The sequence below is a fragment of the Moschus berezovskii genome, chromosome 3 (assembly GCF_049115385.1).
Source record: "Moschus berezovskii isolate FMDL1 chromosome 3, NW_MosBer_1.0, whole genome shotgun sequence".
NCBI classification, from domain to species: Eukaryota; Metazoa; Chordata; class Mammalia; order Artiodactyla; family Moschidae; genus Moschus; species Moschus berezovskii.
The window spans coordinates 54,115,855-54,137,562 of NC_142462.1; the positions used below are offsets into that span (position 1 = coordinate 54,115,855).

Sequence of the window (21,708 nt, forward strand, 5' to 3'; positions counted from 1 at the left end):
GATATGCAGATAACACCACCCTTATGGCAGAAAGTGAAGAGGAACTCAAAAGCCTCTTGATGAAAGTGAAAGAGGAGAGTGAAAATGTTGGCTTGAAGCTCAACATTCAGAAAACAAAGATCATGGCATCTGGTCCCATCACTTCATGGGAAATAGATGGGGAAACAGTGGAAAGAGTGTCAGGCTTTATTTTTGGGGGTTCCAAAATCACTGCAGATGCTGATTGCAGCCATGAAATTAAAAGACGCTAACTCCTTGGAAGGAAAGTTATGACCAACCTAGATAGTATATTAAAAAGCAGAGACATTACTTTGCCAACAAAGTTCCGTCTAGTCAAGGCTATGGTTTTTCCCATGGTCATGTATGGATGTGAGAGTTGGACTGTGAAGAAAGCTGATCGCTGAAGAATGGATGCTTTTGAACTGTGGTGCTGGAGAAGACTCTTGAGAGTCCCTTGGACTGCAAGGAGATCCAACCAGTCCATTCTGAAGGAGATTGATCCTGGGTGTTCATTGGAAGGACTGATGCTGAAGCTGAAACTCCAATACTTTGGCCACCTCATGTGACGAGTTGACTCACTGGAAAAGACTCTGATGCTGGGAAGGATTGGGGGCAGGAGGAGAAGGGGACGACGGAGAATGAGATGGCTGGATGGCATCACCAACTTGATGGACATGAGTTTGAGTGAACTCCGGGAGTTGGTGATGGACAGGGAGGCCTGGCGTGCTGTGATTCATGGGGTCGCAAAGAGTTGGACACAACTGAGCAACTGAACTGAACTGAATAATTAGTGATGATGTTGAGCATCTTTTCATGTGCCTCTTGGCCATCTGTATGTCTTCTTTGAAGAAATATCTATTTAGATCTTTTGCCCATTTTTTGGTTAGTCCAGCTTGTATCTGCATTATTTTCTTTGGCTGCAGCATTTCAGAAAGCAACATGATGATTTGGGGTTTTTTTTTTCCTTCCCAGAATGAGAAAACTCTTCAACACAGGACCTTTGCATTTTTTTCCCTGTATTTCAACTTCATTTAACATGTTTGCACCCACCCAAGAAAAAGAAAATGTTCTAAACTGTTTCAAGGGATTACACAAATGATTTATTAAAATATACATTCCTTGTAAAACCATGACTTTCTTTCAGTTCACTAAAATGTGCAACGCATTTCATGGGATTAAAATCTAGAACACTTTGGGTCTTGGAATGGGTTTCAAGATGCTACAACTAACTATTGATTAGTTGCAAACTGATTTGCTTAATTTGTTGAAAATTTTGCTTCTTCTGCCTTGTGTCACCATTGCCTGCCTGTGTGTGAGTTCTTGCCTTCAAACCACCAGCCTAAAATGATAAGAGTTCCCTGTCCATGTGTGCCGAGCACAGTGAATGACAGCACAGAAGGAAAATACACACCTCCACCTTCAAGATTAAAATGCAGATGGGGAGAGGAGAAATCACAAGGGATTATAAAAACAGTGTAAGGCAGTTTATAAAGTAATGACCATGTTCCAAATTTTTCCTTGTTTAGATTCCTTTTAGAATGTGTATTTGTCTGCCAGCTTAATTGACTAGATAAGCTGAGTGATTTGTTTTCTTCATTCCTCTGACCGAGCATGGGCTATCAGGGAAGGCAATCTGGCATTTTCCAAAGGCTTATGAAAATAACTTGAGCTTTGTATAAATTTGTATGAAAGAGAGGGAATAGCCGTGATCTTCTGTCACTGAAACTTTTGCACAAAGCTTAGGCATCATCGGAGTTCTTTACTGAGAGGATTTGACTTCCAGGGCGTGCTTGGAATGACCTGTCGTCAGGGACATTCACCACCCTCCTCCTCTTTCACTCTCACTTCGGTCATTGCTGTTATGTAAACTCAGTCATTCTTTCCCTTCAAGCTCAAGTTTGCTCATCCGGGCAGTACCTTTTTCCAATGGACCAGCCTTCTGTAACCTCTACAGGGAGTTTTGTCACAAACATGGGTCCTGATTAACCTCGTGAACTGGCTGACCCTTAAACGCTTATGTTTAAGAACTCATTTCTTTTTAAGCCACATTTTATAATTCTCAGACTCTTGAGAATGGAATATCATACCACAGGCCTTAGAGACAGGCGACTGAGAGCTGGCTAATGAGTGTTTCCTTTGTTTTGAATAGCTAGCTGTTCTCACCATTTCAAAGCACTGACTCCAGTTCTCGGCACTTCCTTCTTGGAATCTGCCAAATGCACCGCACTGTGGGGCGGGCGGCATGCTCTGGATCTTTGGTCCTGGGGTCCAGCTCTGATACTATACACATTTTATTTTACACCCTCTGTGTCCTCCTCTTATTCAGTCAGGACATAGACATAAAATGCCTATTTCATGTTTACTGAATTCTCCTTGGGAAGAGAATTACAAGAGTTAAGAGAGCTAATTTCCCAAGAAACACATCTTAAAGGGTACAGCTGGACTCCAGGAAATTTGCCACCTGGCCTGCCGGACAGAACTGTTCAGCAGGCTCTTCATGTGATAACAAGTGCCTTGTCTACTAAACACCCCTTCAGATTTCTTTTGACTGTAAGTCAGATTCACACGGAATCCAGGATTTCTGCCTGCTGAGTGCTGCTAGAAATTCAGAATCTGACTTTCTTACTGCTTAGATGCTTATTTGACTATTGTACTGAAATAAGCAATGTGACTGTTATCTTTGGGAAGTGAGGGCTTGGTCTTATTATTGTGACAAGATCTAAGCTAATTCTATGTTTGTAAAAATTGGTTATAACCACATACTGTATGATTCCATTTAATGAAATGTCCAGAATAGGTAAATCCATAAGGTAAAAAAGTAGATTAGTGGCTGTCTAGGATCTGGGACGTTTGCAGGGAGAGAGGCAATCAGCATGGCTGTTTATGGGTATGGGGTTTGTTTGGGGGATGATGAAATGTTCCAAAATTCTTTGTGGTGATGGTTGCACAACTCTGTGATTATCCTCAAAACCACTGAGTCATGCATTTTAAATGGATAAATGGTGTGAAATGTGAATTGTATCTCAATAAAACAGGAAACATACAGGCAGCATCAGGGAGGGTGTGTACACAAACTATTCCAGTGAAGGAGACAAGTCACCATCTGTCCCTGTAGGAGTAGTCTGGCCTCTGATCCTGTTTACTCTGACTGTATATACACTTTCTATTTGGGGCCTTTTTATAATCTTATTACAGTTAGTGAGCAACAGTTAAGAACCACAGTGAGGCCTTGGTTACAGCTTTTCTTTGTTTTCCATAAACAGTAAACATGACTAATGTCCCCATAGCTCAACTCAGCCATGTACATGGAATCAGGAAGTTTTGTACTCACACCACGGGCTACTGGGGCTGACCAGCTGGAGATCTATCTCCTTAGAGAGACAGTGGTTGGCTAAACTTGGGCTCCAGAGCCAAGATGTTGGTGAAGGGTGGGAAATCATCTTCCTCTGACCTGGGGGTGAAGGCTGCTGTGGAAGGAAACCTGAGAGCAATGAGTTCTCCGTCTTGGTCTGGGCATATAGGCTGGGAATTCATGAGAAGAGTAGATTTTGAGCTCAGTGTTCCTCTGTCTTCTAGTCTAGCACCTCTTCTTCTACCTCAACCCCCCCGTCACTGACCTCCAAGGGAAACAGTCCCAGGTCAGGGACACAGGAAGCTGGGTGGGGGGTACCTATGATGACATGACTGCACCAGAGAAAGGGTGCAGCAGGAACAAAGAGTATGAGACAGTTCCCTCCTGTCACTTAGTAAAAAGGGTCTGTGATGATTAATTTTATGTGGCAGCTTGGCTGGGACACAGTGCTCAGATATTTGGCGCAATATTATTCTGGATATTTCTGCGAGGATGTTTTTGGATGAGGTTTACATTAAATCAGTGGACTTTGGATAAAGCAGATTGTCCTCCATGATGTGGGTGGACCTCATCTGATCAGTTGAAAGTTTAAATAGCACAAAAGGCTGACCTTCCCAGAGCAAGAGTGCATTCTGCCATCAGACTGCCTTACCCCTGCATCTGTAGCATTAGCTTTTCCTGGCTTGCTAGCAGAACCTATGGATACAAACCACAACTGTTTCCTGAGTCTCCAGCCTGCTGCCATCAGATTTTGGACATCCAGGCCTCCACAATGGCATGCACAAATTCTTTAAAATAAATCTCCTTCACTATATATACAGATCCTCTTAGTTCCATTTCTCTGAACACCCTGACTGACACAGGCCCATAGTACTCTCTCTTTAGGAGTGACACTTGAAGCAGAACAGAAGTACCGCTTTGATCTCACCAACAGGAGACTAGCAGATGGCAGACCAGGGACAGGAGCTTCCTGAGTAGGAGCTGAGGCCTCAGTGCAGTGGCTCAGTGAGTACCGCTGGTGAGAGAGCCACCTGAGAAATGCTCATGGTGCCTCCACCTAGAGAAGAGGTGCTAGAACACTTCTGAGCTGTACCCGTGGCTGGTTTTACCCCTGGAAAAACTACAGTGGGTTCAACTGAAATACTAAAACATTTCCTGCCTGCCAAGCTGGAATCTTCATGTTGAAAGCTTCTTATAGGGAGAGTCAGTCCAGGTTGACTCTACAGGCTTGGACTGGGTCATTTTGAATTTCTGTTCATTTTGGACAAAGCTAATCAAATGCTCATTAGGCACGGGCAGCAACAGAAATCTCCATGTTCAGCTTCTTGAGCTGCTTTCAGACACTGGAGGCTCCCCTAACAAATAACAAACAGCAACTCTGTGGAGTCCTCGTGCGCTGGGACAATGCTTGGCAATCAGCAGGGGCTCACATCCTGAAATAAATAAATGACATCCATTTAGTCACGCTTGCTGCGGACTATGAACTTCTTTGAAACATACAGACACATGGATACTCTGAAAGGAGTCACGCTGGTAAAAAAGATGGCAGGAGAAAGGGGCTTGGTATTTAGGAGAAAGGAAGGGAGCTCCACATGGGCAGTTATACAAAGGAAGGTGTGGAGGAGCAAAGAAGGAAGCAGGAGCAAGGCAAAGGCCATGGCCAGCTGAAACAGGAAAGTCAGCCAGAAGGCGCACTGCTTGGTCTTTGAAGACGTTTCCTTCAAGTCCCACCCTGCTGTGAAGCCTAAGAAAGCCAGGATGGTGAGGATTTTTGCCTGGGAGTCTCTCAGACACACGCTGTCCTGCTGCTCCTTTGGCACACGGCATGGTTTTCTGGAATCATAAACATTTCTGTACAAATGTCCTGATTCTCCACTTAAAATAAAGGCAGGCCCCCTCGGCCCTCGTTTTTGAAATAGTATACTCTTAGTGCAAGAAATATGAACCAAAGTAGGATTTAAGCACAAAACGAATTAGGAAAGTTGATGCTTATAAAATAGTTTGTAGTACTGAAGGAACAGGTTTCTGGGCTGGTGCCTTCTGCAGTAACTCCCTGAAAACTCAGAGAACTGACCCCCACCCAGCAAGCACCCCCAGGAGCTATAATCTCTGCCCAATTTAGGAGGGTGGGGGATCGGGGGCTGTCCCTGGAGCTACTGAGTTCATGAACACACTATAGTTGCTATACTTGAGAAATGTGAAAGTTAGATCAGGAACCCCCTACTGTTAGCGACATGAAGCTTGACCAATCAAGTGCCGAGAATGTTTAAAAAAAAATCCCACCACTGGTAACAATAATGGGGACCGCTTTTCTATGCTTTCAGTATTTGGAAGAGTAGTGCTTAAGTGGTTGAAAAACCTGACTCTTGGATGGTGCAAAGTAATTTTTTCTTTACCCTTGGAATCTTTTATCTGTCTCCACCAAGTATATCTTGGAGGACAAAAGGGAGCAAGCCCTTCTCTCTTCTCTTCCTCTCCCTCCTGAAACCTTGAGTCACCCGTCAGCTCTGTGCCCCCTCAGGGTCTTGCTTCTCCCCTCCCTCCATTCCTGGCTCTATCCAGGCTTCTCCCAAGTAGAAGGGCTTAACCTACTACTTCTGAACACCTCTGGACACTGAGCCATGCATATCTGATACCTCATTTAATCCTCACGACAACCCTGCAGGACAGTATGTTATGCTCATTTCACTGATGAGGAAATGGACGGTCAGAGAGGTCAACTGCTAGGAGTTGGTGGATCCAGGATTTGAGCCCAGCTTTGTCTGGCTCCTGATCCTGGGCCCTTCCCACATCGTTAGATCTTGTGTCATTTTGCATCCCCTGCCCATAGGACAGAGGCCGTCCAAAAGAGCCCCGTGGTCACTCCAGGTGCATGCACTGAAGGGACCCCATGGAAGGTGCCGGTCTCCAGGCCAAAGCTTTCTGGGACCCATCACTCATAGCAGGGGCTGTTGGACCTTTGTTTCCACCCTGGGGACTTCTTCCCTGGACACATCTTCATTTCTGGCACATTCTTTTTGAAAATGAACTTGGTGGGAACTTATGGTTTCACTCCCCAAAAGTCCACAAAATTCCAAGCAAACCCCAAATCTTGTAGGTTGCAAGGAGTAAGTATGTTATTTTTGGCAGAAATAATTGTAGTCTGGCAGTAAGCTTCTAAAAACATAATAAAAGTACTTTTTAACATCCTGTTTTTTCTTCCTTTTGTTGATTTTTGAGCATTTCTTCCCAAGCAAAGAGTTATGCAACAAGATTTCAAAATTGCCAAACTTTTGTTTTATTGGTAGTTTTATTTGGTTCCTTTTCTATGTTTCCTTGCATCTTATCTGCTTTGAACTTTAACCTAGGAATTGAAGTGACCATAAAGCATGCAGAGAATGGGCTAGAGACCACATGGGGCTGGGTAGTTTTCCTGGAGCAAAGTGAAAAGCTCTGAAAAGTTTACTGTGGACGATAAAGGTCATCCTTGGTCCCCTGTCCATTAGCAGGCAAGCCTTGAGCCTAGGAATATGGATGTCTATGATAAATGGTCCTTGTTCTTCCTGCACCAAAAATTTCAGATCCCTGTGTCTTCAGGGGGGTTTCAGAAACATCCGTTCCCCATTACCCATGAAAGCCAATCTGGTGCAGGTGTTAGGAGTATGGTTAAGAAATAGACATCTTCATCCAGATCCTGGCTCTGCCACTTCCTAGCTGTGTGATCTTGTGCAAGTTACCTGCCCTGTCTGTGGCTCAATTTCTTTACAGTTAAATGACAATGATAAAGCATCTATTTCATAGGGTTGTTAGGGGGGTTGAAAAAGGTAATACTACATATAAAATGTCCTGGCCCTGCCATTAACTAGTCGTTGATGTAGGACAACTCACTTCAGTTCTCTGAGGCTAAGCTCTGAATAGTAAAAGTAAAGGCCTGGGCCCAAACCCTAAGATTTGGAGCTTGCTAGATCCTGGGGACGGAGAAGGCAATGGCAAGCCACTCCAGTACTCATGCCTAGAAAATCCCATGGATGGAGGAGCCTGGTGGGCTGCAGTCCATGGGGTCGCTAAGGGTCGGACACGACTGAGCAACTTCACTTTCACACATTGGAGAAGGAAATGGCAACCCACTCCAGTGTTCTTGCCTGGAGAATCCCAGGGACGGGGGAGCCTGGTGGGCTTCCGTCTATGGGGTCACACAGGGTCGGACACGACTGAAGTGACTTAGCAGCAGTAGCAGCAGCAGATCCTGGGGAAACCTGCACAGGCCCCAGAGAGCAGATGGATAACCACACTCAGGTGTAAAGCTCAGTCACTGTGAACAAGCCATGTCAGCTGGTAGTGAAGCCAGCTTACGTAACAGAAGCATGAACGAGAGGGGCAAGGACATCAGTTTTCCAATGCATGGTGTCCAAGGCCTACTGCGAGGCCACATAGCTGAGATTCTGAACAGCCCAGAAGGGTGCCTCCCTTCAACAAACATTCAGCATGTGGGGATGATGTAGTGACAAAGTGAATGTTGAGAACCACTGGCCTGCGGGTAAAAGTATTTATCTGGTGTGATCTTCTGATTTACAATAAGAAATAGGTATCTGATCTTTGTCCCTGTTCCCGGCATAATGCTCCAGAGCCCCTTCAAGTTTCTTAAATGATGAGAGTGATAAAGGTGGCTTTTTCGAAGAGATGATTTTTGGACCCCACCTGACGATGGGGGCTTGCTACCAGGGGAACCAACAACATGATTAGAGAGAACTTTCAGTCACATGCCCTTGACCTAAGGGGAGGGGAGAAGGGCTGGAGACTGAACTCAGTCACCAATGACCAGTGATTTAATCAATCATGCTTAAGTAATGAAGCCTCCAGAAAAGGCTAAGGAGATGATAGAGGATGAGATGGTTGGATGGCATCACTGACTCTCAATGGACATGAGTTTGAGCAAACTCTGGGAGATAATAAAGGACAGGGAAGCCTGGTGTGCTGCAGTCCCCCGGGTTGCAGAGTCCGACATGACTTCGCGACTGAACAAGGAAAAGCTAAGAGGACGGGCTTAGGGGAGCTTCCGGGCTGGAGAATAGGTGGAGACTTGAGTGGCGCGCTCTCTGCGTCCTTTCCCTCTGCCTAGCCCAATGCAGCTTTTTCATTTGGCAGTTCTTGAGTTACACAGTAAAACTATTAATCTGAACAGTAAAATGTTTCTGTAAGTTCTGTGAACCACTGTAGTAAATTAATGGATCCCAAGTAGGAAGTTGGTGGAACCTCCAATCTATGACCAGAAGCACAGGTGACAACTTTTCTTGTGACTGTGTCTGAAGTGGGGTGGGGTGTGAATTTTCACAGGACTGAGCCCTTAGCCTGTGGGATTTGATGCTCTCCAGATAGACAGTGTCAAGAGTCAAATTGAACTATAGGACACCCAGTTGGTGCCTTAAAATTGCTTGGTGTGTGGCAAAACCCCACATGTTGTAACTGGGAGCAGAAATATACATGGCATCAGAAAGATCTAAGTTCACATTCCAGCTGTGCTATTTATTCTTTGGGTGACCTTGAGCGAGTCACTTAACCTCTTCTAGTGTTGGTTTCTCCAAATGCGTCATTATTAGATAAATAAGTATATTAAATTATGACAGTTTCTGAGAGAAACTTTTTTTTAAATTTTTGGCTGTGCTGGATCTTTGTTGCTCTGCATGGGCTTTCTCTAGTTGTATTGAGCGAGGGCTACTCTCGAGTTGTGGTACGCAGGTTTCCTGCACAGTGGCTTTTCTTGGAGCACAAGGTCTGGGCACATGGGCTTCAGCAGTTGCAGCTGGCGGGCTTAGTTGCTCTGTGGCATGTGGGATCTTAGTTCCCAGACTAGCAATTCCTTATCCCCTACATTGACCAGCAGATTTTCTCTAACCACTGGGCCACCAGGGAAGTTCTGAGACTAATCTTTTTACTAATAACTATCACTGATTACTGTTACCATCCCTACTTTAGCATCATCAGCAGGTAGGAGGAAGGAGGCAAAGGGCGAACTTTGTCGGTTTGACTGACTCTGGAAAAGGTACTCAGGTGGGCTCAGTAGATACGGCCAGCTAGAATTTGGAGGGCTGTCATTGTTGTTGTTGATTTGGCTGGGCCAGGTCTTAGCTGTGGCAGGCAGGATCTTTCAGTTGTGGTGTGTAGCATCTAGTTCCCTGATCAGAGGTAGAACCCTGGGAGCGACTGCATCGGGGACATAGAGTCTTAGCCACTGGATCACCAGGGAAGTCCCCAAACTAGGATTTGGTCCAGGCAGCCATCAGTATCTTCAGGGGAAATGACTGTATCTTCAGGGGAAATGACTGTATCTGGTTCTCGAGTAATTGACTCATTCCCTGCAGAGTCCCAGCCCATGTGGGCTGTGGGAGGGTGGATAGGAAGGCATACAGCTGGCAAAGAGCAAGACAGAGTAACCTCTAAGGGGCAGGTCTTCAGTCCTAATGAAGGGAATTGAGGCACCAGGGCAGCATAACCAACTAGGTCACTGCAGGGTGAACATCCAGCAGAGGAAGGAAGGGGAGGAAAAGCTAGGATCTGGGTGAGCACCTAGGTGCTCGGAGTTCTGCCTCACTGATCATGGCCACCACTGACTCTGGCACTCAGCACAGCTCCTAAAATGTGATCACCTGGTGCCCAGGGAGGTGAGTGGTCAGTATACGGCGCACTGAGGGAGACAGGAGTAAGGAGAACATTCCTCAACAGTGACAAGGGCCCAAACCTGGAAGAAAATGACTTTTTTTATCTGCCTAGGATGCACATGTAGTTTTTTTCTTAAAAAGAGAGCTCCTGGGTCTATCCCAGCTATCTACTCAGTTTTTTAACGACTGCTGAAGAAAAATGAAATGGACAGGCTGGAGGGTAAGAATAAATAAAATTACTTGGCCTGAAGATTTGGTGGAATTTCCCCAAATAGTTTACCAAATATGAAATGTTTTAGGCTCAGACTGGGATTTTTTTGTTTTCTTTAATTTAGAAGCTCGAATACTTGAGCCTGTTATAAATTGTGTTACCAGAAGTCTGGAAGTTTATACTTCAAGTTCCCTGTTTTGTTTTTTTTGCCTACTCATTTGTTTGTAATCATGTACTCACCACTCATGAGGGGAAAAAAATAAATCTGGGCTAGATGCAGCTTTTTTAAAGCCCTTCATTTTTTTTTTTTTTAAACCTGCTCCTAAGATTTTCGTTTACTTTAACGTGTTTATAGTACAGTTGCAAATACCTTTTGCTCCTCTACAAATCACCACATGATTTTGGCCTCAGCTTTGTTTGAACTTACTGGGATTTCTTATTTATGCTGCCTGTGAGCCAAGTGTCTATATAAGGCCCACTCAGCTCCAGTTGTGTGTTGTTGGATTTCATCTACACTTCAACTTTGAAACAAGTTCCCTAAATCAATTAGTTTTGTCTCCTTGCTAATGAAATTATCACCAGCAGCAACACCATTTCCTTTTATTTATTTATTTTTCTAAGAGGAAATGCTTCAAAGTCTCTGGTTTGAAAAAGGAGAAAAGTTGGCTTATATTTTTATATATTGAAATCTTTCAGTGAAGATTCTAGACTTTTTCTTTTAGCTGAGCTTATGATCATCATCTAATTTAATAATACTAATATATCATACTTCTTATAACTGTATCTGAAATATCCTCCAACTCCCTCTGGAAGAAAAATTTCAACTTAGGTATAGGATCTGAGAAGACAGTTTGGAGACAAATGAGTCAAGATATTTTTTGTGGATTTCATCAAAGCAGATTTTAAAAATATCGTGCTATTAAGCTGTTTTTAGATCAATAATTACGTGGGCCTGAAGTTTTACATAAATAAGCAAGCAGCATTTATATTTTCATTTAGCAGGCATAGATTTTTATTACCTATTAATGGAATACAGCATGCTCTTGGTTATTTTGGTTTCAAGTTAGCTTCATATCTTCATGATCTTTATTAGCTTTAACTGCCCTAAAACCAGCTAGGAAAAAATCCATTAGAGCTCTAATTTATTGATTTCACATCTGCCGAATCAGAGCTTTTATAAAGATCTATTCTATCAGTCAATAATGTCTTTGTCTCAGCATTTTCGTGGTTGTAACTTTACACATTGTCATTGTAAAGAGATCCTCTTTTGGTACTGTTAGAAATAATTTTGGTTTGGAAGTAAATATTGGTAGATTTCTTCTTAGTTATTGAGTTTAATTTGCAAATGATTTAAAAAGTGAATTTTTTTAAATGGAATACAGTAAATGTAGGTGGTTTCCTCAAGTCGTAAAAATGTGTTTAAAATAGCATTTCCAGCTCAACAATGAGAGTCGTCCCAGATCAGGGTTGATCACTGTGTTCCTGAGGTCTACTTAAAAAACAGCATGATACACATATTGTAAAGGACAGAATCCTAAATTGTGTGTTACAGGGTGTGTACTTGCATGTATATATAGCGGTCAGGAAGTAGTTTTGGGGCACGAAATCTGAGAAACTCTAAAAATATGGAATTATAGTAAACACGCCAGAGAGGGAAAGGGAGAAAAAGGTGAACTAAGAAAACCCTGATCGTATTATTTCATCCTGTTCAGTGTTGGCAGAATGCTAAAAAAGGTTTCTATCACATTCAGCTAAGAAGGATCAATTAAAGAGTGGAGAAGTGTTAGATGAATAGTCAAATGCTAGGCAGGGAAAAGTAATGTCGCCAGAAATTACTCCTGCAAGTTTCAGTAGAAGGTTGCAGAACAATAAGCCTTTGTTAATCCCATACTGGTTTATTCAAATAGTGTGTAATTCAAAGCAATTGCTGCTCCCCAGGAAGGAATTACAATTGCTACGTTGGAAGGGAGAATAATGTGTCATTCCAAGGGGAAATCTGGTCTGGAAAAGACCTCTTGGTTGAAGAACCTCATATGTCCCAAAACAGCTTCAAAGCAGGCCAAGTAAAACAGACTGACTGTGAACCGCCCTGTGAAGTCAGCTGGCCTTGAACTGAGCTGTATTTCCCTTGCTTCTCTCCTCTTTGGTGAATGGCAAGATGTCCCCAGAGCAAGGAGCAAGAGTGGAGGGGAGGCAGAGAAATTCTAGTACTGGATAATCTATTACATAGAAAGTGACTCCTTATCACCCAGCAAGGACATACAAAATCATTTAAGAGAACTCCATCATCCATGTATGGGTTTTATGTATATTTAATTGGTGATGATGGTGAGTACAGAGCATCCTCCCCTGGCATAAAAACATTGGACAAGAGTCAGACATGAGTCAACTGCAAGAGGAGGCTTGAATCATATTTTGAACAATTTTGGTCAACAGTCCTTCAGAGAACAATCTTCCGGTTTCATGGTGTCATTTTTGTGGAATTAAATGTGAACAGCTTAAAATTCCACGACTTTTAAAAAGTCAGCTTTGATTCCAGTGATTGATCTGTCCATGCTTCAGGGACATCAAGCTAAGTTAGCCCCCCAACGACCTTTGGTGAGGCTATGCTAAGCGACCGGTTCTTGTGAACTGGCTAATTAGGCAAATTAATAGGCAATGCCAGCAAAACCCTCATGAAGAACACTTCTTAAATGGAGTGGGGCATTTGTGACCTGAGAACTGCTTGTTAGGCACTCAGGAAATCCATAAGGAAGACCCAGAGATGATACATCTCAGTGGATTCGGATTCAAACAGTTCTTCCATGGTCTGGGATTCTGAACTGTTGTTACATGTTCCAGCATGCACTCAGCTTTCAGTGCTACTAGGGCAGAGGCACTGAACGTTTGCCAAATATCCGCATGCTTCCGCATCAGTCACAGCCCCTCCATAGTGTGCCCTGTCCTATCACTGGGACAGAAGTAAACAGTTTCACTTCCAGGCTGTGCACAGGAGAGCACACACGTGTGCGTTCTCCAAGCATCCTCTTCCTCTGCTGCCAGGATGGTGAAGGCCCAAGACTCCAAATGTCAGAGCTCGTATCAGCCAGGGTTGTTGAGCAGGATTCCCTTGTGTCTACCTCCCGCTCTCCCCATAGCCTACATCAGTCATAAGGAAAGCAAGAATAAACTTTCATTGTGTTGAGCCAGGATTCTGGGCTTACTTAGCTGGTTACTGCAGCATAGTATAAGCTAATACAGCTGCTTTTCTGGATCTGTTAAAAAAAAAAAAAAAAGAAAACAAAAAACCGAAAATCCATCTGGAGAAGGAATGAACAATCTAAGGGGTGCCATCCTTGAACCAACCTAGGAGGCTCTGCCAGGTTGCCTTTGTATCATGTGCTCCCAGTTATTCCACTCTGTGAGTTGCGGCTGTTCCTGCAGGGTGTGTTGCAGGAGGAAGTGAAGAAGAGCCTGGTCAGTTGGGGGGATGACATGGGTCAGTTCCCTTCTGATGGTTTCTCTTCTGATTCACCAACCCCCTCTTGGGATTTTAGGCTTGCTAAACATATGGTACAAATTAGTGAAATTATTCATTGTGGTTTTCATTTGAGTGAGCTAGTTTCCGCTCCTAAGAAGGGTCTTAACAAAACAGGAAGTTTTTCTTGGATCTAGAAATGGAACTCTGCCTTCTGACATGAGTTTTTACCAACTTCTGCAAATCTCTATTTTCCTGCTTCCCTGTCAAGAGGGTGGGGCAAATGGAAGAGAAGAGATGTAACCAGAAAATGCTGATTTGTACAGTAGTTAAGAGTTAGGGCTGACTGGGTTTGGGGAGCGGTGGCAGGGTGTGTGTGTGGCTGGGAGAATGGCAGCCTGTCCAAAGCAGATCACCTCCTCCCAAATGACCACTTAATCTCCTACCTCTTCTATCACTTCGGCCTTGACAAAGAAGTATGAAGAGAGAAGTGAAGGGCCAAGGAACATTACGATAGTTGGTGGTCACCCCTTGATAATAACCTTTGACTTGTGTGACCCAGTGGACATTCCTCGAAACATTCTGATATGCCTCACCCACTACATTCTGCTGCTGCTGCTGCTGCTAAGTCACTTCAGTCGTGTCCGACTCTGTGTGACCCCATAAATGGAAGCCCACTAGATTCTGCTACATGGAGGCAAATAACACGTTTTAGTACCCACCACATGGAGGGCACCCAAGAGTGCTTGCAGGAATATAGGAAGGAATACTTGGTTCTCATAGCTATTTTTATAGTGAGATAATCACTAGTGATTTGAATAAGAAAATCAAACATAATTTCTATTTTGTATGGGAAAATGGAAACATTAAGAATATGTTACTTGCTCAGTCATGCAGAGTCAGTTAAGAAGTGGAACTAAAATCCATGTCTCCCAATTTGTGTTTTAATTGTTTAACCAGTTAAAAGTCCTCTCCCCACCCCATATAACGATACAGACCATTTATCATCACTGCCATCATGTAATGTAAATAACCATCCAAAGATTCTATGTAATTTATGTCTACATTTGTATTAGACAAGTCTGTCAGGAAAGACAGCAAGATCCTAGTATCATTATCACTAGGTGATAGTCTTACAATGCCAATTCTTAAGTCCTTACTCGTTTACTCTTGCCCCAAGAATAAACATATACCTATGCTATCTAAAAAACAATAGAGAAGGTAGTACTGCCTCTAGTTTTCAGTGTTTTCTGTGTATAGGGAATTTAGTCGGCTTCTAGTTCAGCATTTTGAATTTTTAATCAAGTAGATTTGGAGTGGGAAATCACAGGAATGGAATCATGGCAAAAAATGCTACTTGCCCTACTGTCTGAACTTGTTTTTTTATTTGGCTGTGTTAGGTCTTATATTCGGCATGCGGGACCTTTAGTTGCAGCATGTGAGATCTAGTTCCCTGACCAGGAATTGAACCCAGGCCCCTTACATTGGAAGCACCAAGTCTTAGCCACTGTACTACCAAAGAAGTCCCTGAACTTTTCTCTGTTGGTTGTTGAACCTATATCCTAAGGAATACAGATATAAACATTTAGTAGAACAGTGCTCAGGCTTCCTGATCCTGAAGACAAATGTACTCTTTGGGAAGAACATACGACTGAGTTTGTCAAGCTTTCTTTTGTTTATGGGCACAAGGACCTGTTTCCACCCTGGTGATCAAGAGTGGGTCCTTAGTCCAGAACATGGTAGTTACATCATAGATATGATTAAATACAGATGCAGAAATTTATCTGATATTTTCAGCAGATCATTTATACTTGGGTTCTCTCACTTTCCAGTTCTCTCTACCTGATAGTAACCAACTCATCCCTGCCTTTATTCCATCCTTCCACCACCACCACCCACTTCTGCCACCCCAGTTCAGAACTTGTGCATATGGTGCCAGGATTTTGTTTAGGACAGCTGCTCAAATGAGCCTTTTTGCCACCTAACCTCTCAGGCAACATCATGAATTCAAGGCCGCATCTGTCACTTAATATACATTCAAATTGGAAATTTGGAATTTCCAATTCAAATTGGAAATATTGGAAATTAATCAGAATTAGTTGACAAAGGATAAACCATGGAGCAGCAACTTAAAAGAAATTGAGCTTTTTTGATTTCTCTTAGGGGGACACAAAATATGCTTATCTTCCAAGCTGAGTTACTTGCTGGCCAGATTCCAGCCAGAGACTCTAGTCTGTGACCTTCCTGGGTCATCCCTGGAAGCCCCTTTATACTCTATAGCCAGAATCTCAGAGAGCGGTTGCTTAAGTCCCCCAATCCAAGTTAATTAGCAGCTCTGGTCTGTTCTTGGACATTTTGTATCTCATCCAGGCTCCTCTAGATTAAAATATCTGAATGAATGCTGCAGACATTTCATGGTTGTGTTTTGAGAATTCCCTCACAACTTGGAAGGTTATTCTCTAATACCATAAAGCATTTCCCCCATTCTCCAATTAAGGAGTGTAAAAAGTCACACAGCACCGTCAGGATTTAAACCTTTCTTTGTCTAAGGCCAAAGCCCATTCTGTTTCCACCCCTCACTAAGCAGAGTTGGTCCACAGGGTGGAAAAGTCATTTGACAGCGTTCTAGCCCTTTCAGCATCTTCCCTGAGTAGCTTTATTGCTGTAAACAGTTGTAAATTTCCAGAACCACAGACACACCCATATAAAAATGTTAATGACTAAAATGCCCTGTAAAACCAATGGAAATGAATAGTGTATTGACGTCGCACTGGAATTCTGTCTCCTGCTTCCCTCCACCAGCACAGATAATTAAGAATGAACAGGATTTTATTTTTCTTAAATTTATAGTCAGATCTCTCAAATCTGACCCCTTCTGTCATTTTGTGAACTTCTCATTATGGAAAAAATGATGGTGAATGATAATGCTTTAAGCTACATTTCAAATAATGTCAAGTCTGTTCTCCTAAGGAAGAAACTGAGGCTTGTTTAAAAGAGAACTTTTCCAGGCCCCCAGGCTCTGCTGAAATTCTTGTAGAGGACACACATGTGGGTAGCTCTGCTATCAGTGCTTAATGCTTTCTAAAAGATCCAGAAACTGTAGCTTCTGGTGAAGCGCCCTGCTGGAACAGCAGGCTTTAGAAAACAACCAAAATCCTACTGGGATAAAAGAGGTTCATTTGTTTTCAACTTGTGGCCCTTCTACATTCCAGGAGGCCCGTCCCCCAGGCCTGTGTCTATGGCTGATTCATAACCTTGCACCCACACAAGTCTAGGCATTCACTGGGATCCTAACAAAGAGCTTAAGGTGTAAACCTGGAGGAAGTTTTTAAGGACCAGAGGGAATTGGGAGTGAGGGGAAGATGGGAGAAAAGGTAAAAGAGAGGAAAAGCAATTACATGATCATATACTTGCCCTAAGCAAGTGAGCACGTATGTTGGGGAAGCCTGGCTGATTGAAGGGCTGCTGAATGTGGTTTCGATAGCCAAGACCCTGCCTTTGATTCTGCAGCACAGCTTCCAGTGAGAGAGCTCCTTGCCCAACCATGGGGTGACCAGGCTGATCCGAGTATGAACACCTCTCCCCATCATCGAGTTTATTTTATATGCTTGCATGGCCAGATCTGTGTTCTCAGCTGTAAGGCTTAGGGTGTGCAGTGTATTCCCTGGAGGATAAATCAAAGCAGCTGCAATCTTCTGCCAGGAAAGAACTTACTGCCCTAGCTTGGAGGTTCAGTGGACGATGAGTGCAAAAAGCTTTCTGGGATAGAAAATGAAATACCCCATGGGCCAATCTTTGAAATCTGCAAGCTGCTAAGCAAATGTGAACCATCACGGATCTAAAAAAAATATCATTATGGCAGGGCTAGATAGATGGGCTTTCTTGACAGGAAGAATCCTCTGAACTGATGGCTGAATGCCTGAAGGGAGTTGCAAGATTTTCCTTGCACTTCTGAAGACTACCTAACTTAGACCCTTTGGAAAGTGTTTTTGATGCCCTTTGAGGCCATGGATTCTAGAGGCTGACTCTAGTTGGAAGTGTGGCTCTGACATTTATCTGGGTGACCTAGAACATATTTTCTCTTCTGGAAAATGGGGATAATATCTTTTGCCTAACTAGATTGTGGTTTTGAGAGTTAGAAGTAATGTACAGTGCCTGTAATTATATACCCTTTAAGAAATACGGATGCAGATATCCATCACGCTTCCAGACTTCAGAACTGGCATGAATTGACTCAGTAAGATGGGACCAGAGAGGAGAATCACATCTAGGCTTTTATTCTTTATTTTTTAAGCTACTCATTAGCATTCTTCACATTCTCCAATTAGCAAATTATGATATGAGTCAAGATCAATTACTGTCTTTAAGTATGTTTAGTACTGACTGATTTATTAAGTGTAAAAGAAAGATAGCTAACAATTATTGTGTTCTTAGTATGTGCAGGGCATTCACGTTTGCATTCTTATGATTATCATCCTCATTTTACAGATGAGGAAACTGAAGTGCAGAGATTAAGGAACTAGTTAGTGCAAGGTCACAGCCTAGTGAATGTCATGACTAGGAAATAACGTGTAGACACGGGGCTGGGGGGGGCCGGGGTCAGTCTTGGAGGATGTCGGAAAAAAACAAGATCAGTCACACTGGGAAGGTAGATTGAAATTTAAATTTTATTCTCTTCCAGTTAACAGCTCAGCAAAGATAAACTATGCTTCCGTCATTTAAAAATTGCACTAGAGGGCGCCAAATACACAACTGTGACTTTAGAACTCTTTTGCTAATATAGTTCCCACAGTGCAACAAAACATATAACAGTAAAGATTCAAGCCAGAAGGCCATCCCAGAAAGAGTGTAATGCAGTTTAGGACAATTAAACAGCTCTATTTCTAGCCCCGCAATTAAAAGAAAGGAAAAACCCTCGTGCTTCATATTCAGCAATTTATAATTTGTCTATACCTGATACTGATTGTTATTCAAAGTGCCTTTCAGCTGAGTTTTCAAATTTCTTTTTGCTCTGCGAGCTGAGTGGTGAAGAGTAACCTGGAAAAGGGTAGGATAATCTGGATGAAAATAAATTTTTAAAAATTAAACACTGAGATATTTTATTTTTTTAAATTTATTTAGCAAAGTAAATCATGCATTTTTTTTTAAAGAGAGAAATACCCCACCTTACATCCAAGAGCTTAAAATTAAAAGGAACAACACTCCCTCCTTAACCTCAAGAGGCAACATCTTTCAGAGTTAACTCCAGATTTGTAAATAATGTTTATGTTTCTATTTCTTGATTTATCAAACTGACATTATTTATCTTTATGGGCTTTCCAGATGGTGCCAGTGGTAAAGAACCTGCCTGCCAATGCAGGTAGAGGTAACAGATGCAGGTTCGATTCCTGGGTTAGAAAGATCTCCTGGAGGAAGGCACAGCAACCCACCCCAGTTTACAAAATAACTTTTATTTCCCCATATTGAGAGGAATAACTCAGCATTGCAGAACATTTAATTTTTTTACAATAATGAGATTACTTTGTATATGGGATTTCATCAAATTATACATGATGCTTATCTCTTTAAGCATTGAAAATGTCTTTTTTAAAAAAACTGTAGTGTAACTTACATAAAAAATGTTCTAAAGTATAAGGAACCTCCACCTCTTTAACCAGCGTGAAGATAAGATCATTTCACTCCACAGTAGGAACTGTGATATTTGAAGATCTTGTCTTAGTTATGCAGCAGTGAGAATAGTGTCTGAAGGGGCAAGGACTTAAGAGTCCTGCTGGGAATGCAGAGATCAATCAAAACAAGTTAACAACTCAGCCTAGAAAAGTTCTAATTACTCTTCAACATGTCAAGATCAAATGGATCATGAATGAGTTAGTCACAAGTTTGGAGTTTGTCAGTTTTTTTGGTGTAAAATAATTTTTGTATGCTAAGTTCTCTTATCATTTCCTTGTAAATTTTCACAAGCAGCACAGAAAACTGCCAGAGTCATTAGTGCAACTAACAAAAAAAAAATCTAGCATCTTTGTTTAGATCTTTTTTCACCACCCCATCTCTAATCTGCACCTGGCTCCAAATGGTAGGGGGCACGGGTTGGGAAGTATTATGGTTTGTTGTCAGTTAACAGCCTAAAATGTACTCGGGAGGAAGCCTGTCTACTACTACTACATTTTCCCTCTGAAATAAAAACAGAACAGTGCTACAATCATACCACACCTAGGCTTGTCTACCATCCCTACTAAAGACTCATCCAGTACTACGCTCTGCAATAATGACCAAGTTAAATACGAACAGAAACTTCTTCAGAACCAGGAGCTTGAAAGGATGCCTGGCTGGGAGCTGTTAACATACTAAGAAACACCAGCTCTTTCAGATGGGAGGAGGCCAGTCCTATGGGGACGGGGAGAAACCTTACCTAACACAACCAACATAATACTGAACAAATAGATGGTCGATAAATATTTTATACATTTCCTTATTTTTACTTAGCCTTTATGCTAGATACAACTCTAGCCAGGTATGCTAAGGGGTTTGTATGCTTTACTTCATTTGATCCAACGAATGACTCAGCAACATTCATCTTTTAAATTTGGACACAGCTGTAAGCGGTGACAGGGGACTCAGAATTCAAATACAGATCCTTCCCATGGCAGGGACATTATCGTTCTGGCCTCCTCTAGCAGAGCATAATGAACAGTCATTTCCACTCGGCACGTAGGGCAATGGACAGACTGACAGCTACCAGTATTTCCGAAGATGGTGGTTGCGGCCAGGTTCAGTTTGAGCAGCGTGAACAGCGGCAGGTTGTAAGAAACATTATACTTTTTGGAAGGAATGACCAGCTGACCTTAAAGTGTGTCAACTAGGACACCGAACACCGAAAAGGCTAAAACTCTGGGCCCCGGGGCCCCAGGAAAGGCTGGGCGGAAGTGGGCTCGGCCGCGGAGGAAGTGCGTTTTCTGAGGCTCCTGCGCGACGACGCGGGCGGGGCGGCAGCTCCAGCCGGGCAGCAATCGCGCAGGTTGCCGGCTCCTCCTCCGACCCCGTGGAACTGCGGGCTGCCGGCAGCCTGGCAGTCTCGGCCCGGGGGCGGCGGGCCTCTGGAGACGCGAGCGCCGCTTTCCGGGGCCAACCCCTCCCCCTCCCCCGCCGCGGGGCGGCGCCTATGTGACGCTCGCAGCGGCCCGGCTACGCCCTTCTCGGCGAGAGCCAGCCGGCTGCCCGGACGAGCGCGCCAGGCCCAGACTTGCTCGGGCCGGTGGCCAAGCCACGAGCTTGCTGCATCTGCTGCGCAGCCACCCACAGCTCCCTCTTCCAGACGGGGAGCCAATGTTTGGACGGCTGGGTAGAGTTCACGAGGGCAAATTCCATCCCACCAGGAGCAAGGGAGTTCTGAATGAAGAGAAAGGGGATCTTGGGTGTGTCCACTGTATGATTAAGCCCGTTTATCATATATACAGTGAAAGGGCCTATTTCCACAAAAGGCCAAAACTGGACAACAGAACCTCTTCCTCTTGATTGGCCCGACTTTGAAGAGGGTTAACTTCTGTTAGCATTTCCAACTAAAGTTCCTCACTGTGGCTTCTTACCTCCACTTTGAAGTAAGCTGGTTTCTCCAAGGTCTGTTGAGGGAAGAGGCTGTTCTAAACTATATGGAGTACTGGGTTAACAGTAGCTAATAAAGGCCTCATTACTAACCACGAGTCCGGGGATGGCACTGAGAGTCGTGTGTGCACTCCGTAACGCACATTTACAGCATGCTGAGAATTCTTAGGCTTTATGGGGCTTCCCTGCTGGCTCAGATAGTAAAGAATCTGCCTGCAATGCGGAAGACCAGGATTCAATCCCTGGGCTGGGAAGACCCTGGAGAAAGAAACGGCAACCCACTCCAGTATTCTTGCCTGGAGAATCCCATGGACAGAGGAGCCTGGTGGGCTACAGTCCATGGGGTCGCCAAGAGTCGGACACAACTGTGCGACTACCACTTCACTTCATGGGGCTGTCAAAAGGTCATGACACAAAATTAGTTAGGAATCTGTGTATTTGGGATCTAGGGGAG

General features: G+C 43.4%; 1 long non-coding RNA gene across 1 annotated transcript in view; it reads right to left on the reverse strand.

Annotated features, from left to right (window-relative positions):
• Positions 1-10,393: 10,393 nt before the first annotated feature.
• The window catches only part of LOC148778325 (uncharacterized), a 30,817-nt gene continuing 19,502 nt past the window's right edge, over positions 10,394-21,708 (reverse strand). The window contains exon 3 of the long non-coding RNA XR_016036975.1: positions 10,394-18,692. This is a non-coding gene — a long non-coding RNA (uncharacterized LOC148778325). The remainder of the gene's footprint in view (positions 18,693-21,708) is intronic.